Source organism: Anabrus simplex, chromosome 6 (assembly GCF_040414725.1).
Source record: "Anabrus simplex isolate iqAnaSimp1 chromosome 6, ASM4041472v1, whole genome shotgun sequence".
Classification (NCBI taxonomy): Eukaryota; Metazoa; Arthropoda; class Insecta; order Orthoptera; family Tettigoniidae; genus Anabrus; species Anabrus simplex.
In genome coordinates, this window is record NC_090270.1 from 264160124 (window position 1) to 264170424 (window position 10301).

Sequence of the window (10301 nt, forward strand, 5' to 3'; positions counted from 1 at the left end):
CCACAAAGAGGGCAGCACGGTGCTCTCTTGATTAAAGATGGTGGATGACAGCTGAAGAGCGAGTAGAATTTGTTTCCAAATAAGAGCACGTGGAATTTGCCGCCACCACATAGAGTGCAGCACTGTTCTCTCTAGATTAAAGATGGTGGATGACAGAAAAGCGCATAGGTTTGTAAAGCACGTGGAATTTGCCGCCACCACATAGAGTGCAGCACTGTTCTCTCTAGATTAAAGATGGTGGATGACAGCTGTCAGAAAAGCACATGGGTTTGTAAAGCACGTGGAATTTGCCGCCACCACATAGAGTGCAGCACTGTTCTCTCTGGATTAAAGATGGCGGATGACAGCTGTCAGAAAAGCACATAGGTTTGTAAAGCACATGGAATTTACCGCCACCACATAGAGTGCAGCACTGTTCTCTCTGGATTAAAGATGGCGGATGACAGCTGACGAAATTGCCCGCATGATAGCAGCACAGTGCTCTATTGATTAAAGATGGCGGATGACAGCTGTCAAAAAAGCACGTGGCTTTGTTTCCCAACAAGAGCACATAGAATTTTTCAAATTGCCGCCACCACATTTCAAAGGTATCTAGCTAAAGAGTACAGCACTGTGCTCTGTTGATTAAAGATGGCGGATGACGGCTGTCAAAAAAGCGCGTGAGTTTGTTTCCAAACAAGAGCATGTAGAATTTTTCAATTTGCCGCCACCACATAGAGGGCAGCACGGTGCTCTCTTGATTAAAGATGACTGCTGTCATGTGGAATTGCCTGCCACCACATTTCAAAGGTAACTAGCTAAAGAGTGTAGCTCGGCGCTCAAAGATGGCTGCTGTCAAAAAGCATTTTTCAAATTATCCGCCACCACATTTCAAAGCAAAGTAGCTAAAGAGGGCAGCACTGTGCTCTATGGATTAAAGATGGCGGATGACAGCTGTCAAAAAAGCACGTGGCTGTCAAAAAGCACGTGGATTTGTTTATCTCGAGCTAGTGAGGTTAAGTTGGTAGCACTAAGGTTTAGGCCCGCCAAGATGGCAGCACTGCCGATGACACGTGACGAATTTTACATCTAAAGAGGGCAGCACAGCACTCTGTAGTTTAAAGATGGCGGATGACAGCTGTCAAAAAGCACGTGGCTGTCAAAAAGCACGTGGCTTTGTTTATCTCGAGCTAGTTAGGTTAAGTTGGTACCACCGAGGTTTATTCCCGTCAAGATGGCAGTACTGAGGTTAGCGATGCGTTGTTGTCGATGACAGCTGTCAAAAAGCACGTGGCTTTGTTTACAAATCTGTCAAAAATCACGTGGCTGTCAAAAAACACGTGGCTTTGTTTACCTCGCGCTAGTGAGGTTAAGTTGGCACTACTGAGGTTTAGGTCCGTCAAGATGGCAGTACTGAGGTTAGCGATGCGTTGTTGTCTGTCAAAAAGCACGTGGCTGTCAAAAAACACGTGGCTTTGTTTACCTCATGCTAGTTAGGTTAAGTTAGCACTAGTGAGGTTTAGGCCCGTCAAGATGGCAGCAGTGAGGTTAGCGATGCGTTGTTGTCGATGACAGCTGTCAAAAAGCACGTGGCTTTGTTTACAAATTCAAATCTCCCGCCAAAATTCAAATCTTCCTCCAAAATTCAAATTTCCCGCCAGAATTCAAATTTCCCGCGCCGCGGGCGGCGGAGGCGGCGGCAGAATCCTTGCATTATACTACTTTCGAGAATTCAGTAACGAACAGAAAGAAAACAGTTAATGGTTATAACTCTAAGATGGTTTGGCCTACATTATGAAAGAGAATCTACCTTTTCCTTGATATTTAAGCGGGCTCTGATGCGCAATTTGACTAAGTTGACTTAAAGAAGTCATCCCATGACATGCTCTTGTAACATCCGGGCCATCTTTACGCAAAGGACCTGGAGGATTTACTGCCATGCGTTCCATCTGATCATCAACATCATCATCATCATCATCATCATCATCATCTGTTCAAGAACCTACCGCGTGACACTCCCACAAGAGCATCCTCGGTTTAGCAAGGGCAAACAGACGAAAGAGAATACATTTTTCTTTGAATGTGAATTGTATGAGGTAAGTTTCCGTTTGGAAATATTGTTATAAGCAGTTACGAAATAAAATTACAGCTATAAATTCTAGAAAAGTGTTTTCTTTACTGTTTCCGTAATAAACCCAAGAAGTCAAGAATAAGTAGAAAAATACAATACAGTCAGAGCACAAAAGAATAAAGTCCATAATTTTACTTCTCCACTCAGAGTACAAAGTAAAAGCACTTAACTTTAACTTTCTTTAATATGAGAATATATTTACAGAGTATGTTCTATTATTCAAACCTTTCAAAACACTACGTTTTCCCAATAATTAATTATTCAGCGAAAACTCTGTCTGTTGTCTTATTGTTACTTGATTCACTTGTGCTCTGAACGCTCCATTTTTAAAGTCATCGAACTGGAGACTGATAAAATCCTCTAATTATACCATCGATGGTTATAGATTCCACAAAAAGCAATTAATATCTCTAATGAGGCAAACAGTGAGGTAGTTTGCCGTTACTTGCATCATTGACCCAAAAGGTACTACTGAAGTACACTTTTCATAGCATTCAGATTCAGTTCAATCAATCAATCAATCAATCAATCAATCAATCAATCAATCAATCAATCAATCAATCAATCAATCAATCAATCAATCAATCAATCAATCAATCAATCAATCAATCAATCAATCAATCAATCAATCAATCAATCAGTTGACGTGGTGCTCTCAAAACCGTCCATATCTCAGCAGCTGATCTGTATTTAGGACTATCGCCCAGGTGGCAGATTCCCTATTAATTGCTTACCTACTCTTTTCTTGAATAATGTTAAAGGTGTTGGAAATTTTATCTCTTTGGTAAATTATTCCAATTTCTAATTCCTTTTCCTATGACCAAATATTTACCCTGGTTAGTCCTGGTGGATTCCAACTTTATCTTCATGTATTTCCTGTTGTAAAACTCCACTCAGCGTTATTGGTCAACTAATGTCTTTCCACGCAGGGTCACGCATTTCGATGCTCTTTCGTTATTAAAGCCTCAGTTAACTTAGTTTGTTGTTCACACGATGATAAGTCATGAGAGTAACTGTTGGCGAAAACCATTTATTTCTTTAGGTATATACCAAATGTAGCGAGGCTTAATAGGTTAGACTTCAATCATCTGTTTTGAATTCTGGGAGAGATGCTATATTTTATATATGTCAGCTGATAGTAGATGGTATTGATGTGTTTGGTACGGAAAAAGTCAAGCGGTTTCTGCCGTTTTCCAACAGAAACAAATATGTTTCCAGGGCAGGTTGGTGGGCCCTCAAGTATTGGCAATGAACACATCTCTTTCCTACATGTAATACGAGATAAAATTTCTATCATCACCTTCTGAAACTATGTACAATATGCTGAGGACCTATTCTGAACTTTTAACAATATTTTTACAAAATCTCTTAACCCAAAACAACAATGGAACAGTCAATTACCGAGCTCGATAGCTGCAGTCGCTTAAGTGCGGCCAGTATCCAATATTCGGGAGATAGTGGGTTCGAACCCCACTGTCGGCAGCCCTGAAGAAGGTTTTCCGTGGTTTCTCATTTTCGCACCAGCCAAATTCTGGGGCTGTACCTTAATTAAGGCCACGGCCGCTTTCTTCCCACTCCTAGCCCTTTCCTGTCCCATCGTCGCCATAAGACCTATCTGTGTCGATGCGACGTAAAGCAACTAGCAAAAAAAAAGTCAATCAAGCAATCAATCACCATTTGTAATTTAATGTCATTTTTTTAAATAATCATCCTTTCACTTGTACCTAAGCCTGAAAGAAAGAAAAGGATGGAATAGGAATTTTTAAAAAAGTCCATTTTCGTCAGCATAGTAAATCACAATCAGCCTCCTTTTAATGAGCGGCACAATGTACACACATTTACAGTAATAATAATAATAATAATAATAATAATAATAATAATAATAATAATAATAACCAAATTTATAAACTTTAAATAATCTGTTCTTTTTACAAATATCTCTTGTATTTATATATGTATATATTAAACATACCTCTCTTATGATATTGAAACATTTACAAAATGTAATTTACAATTTGTCCCTAAATAACCAGTTTGAATAACTTGGTCTGATTCCGAGGTCTTCCACATGAGCGTGCGCCAGTCACGGAATAGCGCAAGTAAATTAAATATACAAATGAATGGTGTGTGTCTGTGCACATAATCAGGGTTAAGATTCCATCATAATTCACAGCCTAAGTTATTTTCTTAGACGTCATAAAGCAACACATCTAAGTTCCACCGGATTCATTGGGGAGAATCATACTAGATAATGGATTCTTTCAGCAAGGGATATGGGTGGATATAATTCTATATTTCTAATAAAGATTTAGGTTGTTCATTGAATATCTTTACTTGACATCCCTACAAACAGGGTTGGCGTCGGGAAGGGTATCCGCCGTTAAGCAGGACCAAACTCATGTGAGCGACACAGTTCGCACCCACGATTCCACAGGTGTGGAAAAAGCGGTAGAAGAAGAAAAAGATTGAATATCTTGGTCAGATTCCGAGGTCTTCCACAAGAGAATGCAGCAGTCACAGATTAGCGCAAGTAAGTTATAGATACAAACATGCTGCAGTTACCACGGGTTTCTAGAAGATTACATCGGATTACAAAGAATGAATTGAGTGCGAATCTTAAACATTTTTCACTTTGTTTTAATTTCAACATGACAATGGGAGCTCTTCCTTCGAATTTGTCATGGTTTTGCTTGATTTGTTATCTCTACTACACATAGGACAAAAGTTTATGAATTTAAGCCAACTATTAGTGGAGAAAGATGGTTCCAGGTAAGAACGAAACTAGAAAGTGTACCGACATATATGAAAGGTAAAATGAGGAATTTTGTTGCGCCCAGCACGACTTCATTTCTATTCGTTGTAAAATGTTCCACTTTCTGCCAGTTTTTTAAGTTTGTGGATGAGTTCATGTGATAAGAGTGGTTAGCTCTATGCCCAGCCAACTTTGCTCCCAGGAATGAATCTGTTACTAAGTGAAACCCTGGGGCCATCTGCCTCGTTTCTAATTTTCTAGACTTCCTAACAAGGAAAGAAGCCTATATCCTTCCGGGCGAACCAAGCAAGCATTTACTACCTCAATAAGAAGTTAAACTGTATCACTAGTTCACGAAGTAAGAGTATCTTCTTAAGTTTCATGTTTAATTGCTATATTTCAGAGCGCGGCATACCGGGCGGAAAGATTTCTGAACTGAACTTCTCGTGGTTCCCAACATCTTACTGGACTAGAGGAGCCTCTAGCTATTAAGAAGATTTTGGAACGGTAATCACAATTTACTACTTAAATTTAAAACTTAGACAGAGGATGGTCAAGTGCTATATATGGTCAGCCTTGCTATATGGTGTGGAAACATGGACTCTCAAGAACATATCAGTGAAACGCTTGGAAGCCTTTGAAATGTGGATCCACCGTAGGATGCTCAGGATTTCGTGGGTTGCACGACTAACGAACCAAGAAGTACTCAGAAGGGCAAGAGCAAGTCGGGAACTCGTTCAAACAATAAAACTCCGGAAGATCTCTTACCTTGGCCACATCCTTAGAAATGACCGTTACCTCATCTTACAGCGGATTGTACAAGGCAAAATACAGGGTCGAAGAGGTGTCGGGAGGAGGCGAACATCATGGCTTGGAAACATCAAAGAATCGACTGGAATTCACAGTGTTGAAAGACTTTTCCACCTAGCTAGAGATCGTTCTGCATTCGCCACAGTGATCGCCAACGTCAGGGGGACCTGATACGGTACTATGAAGAAGAATCACAATTTATTCCCCATACTTATTTATTTTCATTGTACACAGAGTGTAGGTGATCTGTTATGGCGCGGGCAATGCCAGATAATTACCACGTGTTTCTAGAAGATCACGTCTGTTTACGAAAAATCTGAAACATTTTTTAAATTTTGTTTTAATTTCGTAATGAACAGTGAGTGCTCTTCCTTCGAAGTTGCCATCATTTTTAGGTTACAATTTTGCAACTGGAAAGAGCACTCTCGTTGTTTATTCGATTTTGAATCACTGACTTCGAGTAACAAATTGGAAAAAATATGTTGATAAACTCAGATTCGTTAAATCTCTAGTTTATTTGTATGCGATGCTCTTGTCAAAGTTCCTAGTCACGACATCCCAGCGGAGATGTACGACTTAATGTCAGAGATAGTAAACGTGTCTTTCAGTTTAACACACTTGATCAGATGTAGGACGCCATGGCAGCGTTAGTTTGAACAGAGATTACTAACGTTGAAGTCAAACGATTCTGACCAGTATCTAAAGTAGCTATAAAAATGTCAGACAATAATACCAACATTTAATGTAAAAGAGACAAATGTCTTGAATTGCAATTTCTAGCCAACATTTCGCACAGATAAATTCAATCCAAGACGGTTTCTCTGTTTGAAACACCACATTAAGTGGAATGGAAGACGGGATTCACCTAAATTGTATAATTCCTTTTTTCCAATTTTAAATAAAGTTAACATTTGTAAGTACCGTGAAACATTGGTGGAATCTTATTAACCCTGAACATACATAACACACACACTGAAGAAACAAAGCGCAAAAGAATGAACGTTTTAAAATCTCGTTTCTGGCATACGTGAAAACCACCTCGGAGTCAAATTATAACATACTTACCCACCATTTACAATCATGGTTTGTTTATAAAATCACCAAAGCATATAATGCAGTCTGTACACAGCAACCATTGGTTAGTTTTGTTTCACCGTGACTAGAAATTAAACTTGATTTGGTATCATTTTGATTATCACCAATGTCATATTCTCATTTTTTTTCCTTCGTAACAGACACTGGTAGGGGACGGGAATATTTCCATCCTGTTACCAGACAAGGCATGTTTCAAGCCACACAAAACCAACTGAGCAGACGAAGTAAATCTTCACAGTGACATAGCCTACCCAGAGTTTATAAAAACTACGTCAGTAACCATTCTCAGGGACGAAAGTTGAGTTATCACTAATATATCATACAAATGCAATAAAATAAGTTATAAATGGGACGTCTGAGTGGAGTACCTATATGAGACTTTACTTAATCGTAAGATGAACATTATATTTTATGTTCCAAGTCTTTGCACTCCTCGTTAGATCACCATATTGTGAGCAACTGTCAGCTAGTGTGCAGGTTTGGTACTCAAATAAGTAAAAACGTACCTCATTGATGATGTGTCAGAACACTATGTTAATATGGGGATTCACAGGGGATTTGAAACGCACCCCGACCAACCAGACGTAGGCAGAGAAATGAAGTCTATCTACCTGCCTACAGTGCCGTATTATATGAATAAATACGAGCTGGACGACGTAGATGATCGGTGTGAGAGGGACAGTCCCTAAGAAGACAATAGAGCTGATGAAAACCTTCAATATGTATTTCAAAGAGTTCATCAACTGGGGACTGAAAGCTCTCAGGGGTTCTCTTTTGATACTCAGACACCACTTGTATTCGCCAGACTGAGACCTAATTTACTTTCTATTTTTATTTTTGAATGAAATTGTTTTAGAATATTCTTTACCTTAAGCAGCCTCCAAGTAGAGGAAAATTTTGAAATTAAAAATATCAACACATCCAGATATATCTGCAGTTCAATTTCTTCAATGACCACTTTGTGTTCATTTATATCCGGTAGGAGTGAATGCTACAGCTTTGCTGAAATGAAATGAAATGAAATGAAATGGCGTATGGCTTTTAGTGCCGGGAGATCCCAGGATGCGTTCGGCTCGCCAGGTGCAGGTCTTTTGATTTGACACCCGTAGGCAACCTGCGCGTTGTGATTAGGATGACATGATGATGAATACAACACATACACCCAGCCCCCGTGCCAGAGAAATTTACCAATGATGGTTACAATTCCCGACCCTGCCTGGAATCGAACCTGAGACCCCTGAGACCAAAGGCCAGCACGATAACCATTTAGCCATGGAGCCGGACTACAGCTTTGCTATTATCTCCAGTCAGTTCACACAATTTCAAACACTAGGGCCAATGTCGAGTCATTCCTATCATATTACGGTATGTAATGTATTGTCCACCTCCATAGTGTGACTGTTAGCTCTATGAGTTTCCGTCCTCGGAATTTTAAGATGGGAGGAGGGCTGATATATGGTTGAAATTTCCATTGGCGCGGGCGCTTTTCAGAAAAGTGTTACACCACCTCGGGAAGAGGACACGAATAGTCATACCATTCATTTTCAGTTTGTGCGTTTATGTACAAAAACCAAAGGATCGTTCCAACATGTTTCTCTCTACTCTTTTCAAGGTGAAACTAAACAAACAAAGGAAATGATCGCACTACCATTTTCTACAGCGACAGTTGACACCTCTAGACAAAAAGCCCACCAAATCCAAACAGTCACGAGTTTCCGAGTTAAAATTAAACTGTTATATGAAACCGCGCATTCTATTTTTTTAAATGTATCTAAATGTCGTAGACCATTTTGTCTGGATAATTATTATTCTAAAAATCTACTTAAGTAGTTTATTTTCAAACGTCAAGGAATGTGTTAGATCAGTTTCATCGTATAAATCGTCAGAAATACAACCATTGAATTTACATCAATAATTAATTTGCCATTATTTATCAATAGAATAACAAATTGAACAGTTACGGGGGAATCTTAGCATATCTTCATTGTGGTTGTTTATGGCCCCCAAGTGACGTAAGAGGCAAGAAGCAAACAATAATAGAATTGTATCTTTTTCGTGTAACTCTCTTTTCTGTAGTTTTTAATTGCTATGACCTTGAGTCATAAGTGAGCTGGTCTCTTTTCTACCAAAAGGAATGAGATTGAGGTTGACAAGCTCGTTGTTGTACGCATTAAAACAACAGCCACCACTACGGGAAATTATACATTTGGCTTGCTAACCTTACTAAAAAAAATCGAACAATTATCTTTAGCCTTTTCTGACTGCTAAAGTTGCTTCCTTGTTGTTTAAAGGGGCCTAACATCTGGGTCATCGGCCCATGCAAAATTTGAATGTTTATTTTATTTCAATTCACTTTTCCAAACAGTCTGCTATAATTGATAACTTCGGGCACAACAAAATCTTCTATTTTCTTTATTTTATTCACTTATTGATTAGAGGTCAGACAGAAATATCAAGCGTCTTGAGAAGGTTTACTTACTTGTATTTCCTCTTAAAACAAAATTCACTATCACCATCCCAAGTGTTTACAAAATTATTCTTCACTTTTTATTTCAACCCAAAAAGATGTACTCAGGCAGTCAAGTATACATAAATTTTCTGTCTATGGCAGGGCCTCTCAGGGTGCATGCGCCCGGTGCATGCACTGTGCACGATGCAAAAGACGACTTCGCTTGGTTGACCAGAGTGCAGACCCCCACTCCTCGATTTGGAGCAATAGCACTGTCTCTCTCTTTCCCCACGCCTGTCTCCCTCTTCCTCACTTGCTCCGTAGCGCTCCATATCTGAGCCGAGTTGAGCCGAGCTTAGCCGAGTAGCCCAGAGACGAAGCGTTGGTCCGAGCCGAGCCGAGTGGAACCGATGCACAGTGCACGGAGCTCTGGCACCTCGATTTGCACGCGTGAGATTTTGGGCGTATGAGAAGCCCTGGTCTATGGGGTTGAAAGTATTTATGAATGTTGATCGCATTCTTCTCGAAGTTACTAGTACAAATTTATATTTACACAGGCTTACCAACTGCTTTGACTAGGCTGGCATTTACAACTAATTCAAGTGATCTCGAAGTATGGGGCAATGGTTGAAAGTTAAGTGATTTTTATTTGTACTCGAAAATGTGAACGTAGAAATCTACACCCCCGTTTCTTTTGTTTTTTTTTTTTGTTTTACTGTAGATGTCTATAATAAGTTGTGAGGTTATATAAAAATACGCCGCAACGACAGGTTACATGGCAAAGAACGGAGGGGGGGGAGGGCTATTTGGAAGGTTCAATTTGTCTGCTCAGCTGATATGACAACGTTGTAACTGAGTGAGGTTAAGACATGAACAAATAATTCTATACAATGAGGAACAAAGGCAAAGCAACACTGTAAACACTTATAGCACACTTCTCACAGCTCAAAGCCTTTAGCTGCGCCAAAGGAAAATATATCACAGCTACAAACAATGCTCCCAAAATAGTCATGTAACAATTCCTTCCTTCTTAAAAATATATAATACTCTATACATTTAAAGCGAGAGACAGTATTCATTAAAAC

The 10301-nt window shown here is 39.5% G+C and overlaps 1 protein-coding gene across 2 annotated transcripts in view; it reads right to left on the reverse strand.

Moving 5' to 3' along the window:
* The window catches only part of LOC136876422 (extracellular serine/threonine protein CG31145), a 1065947-nt gene that overhangs the window by 131387 nt on the left and 924259 nt on the right, over positions 1 to 10301 (reverse strand). The window lies entirely within an intron of this gene.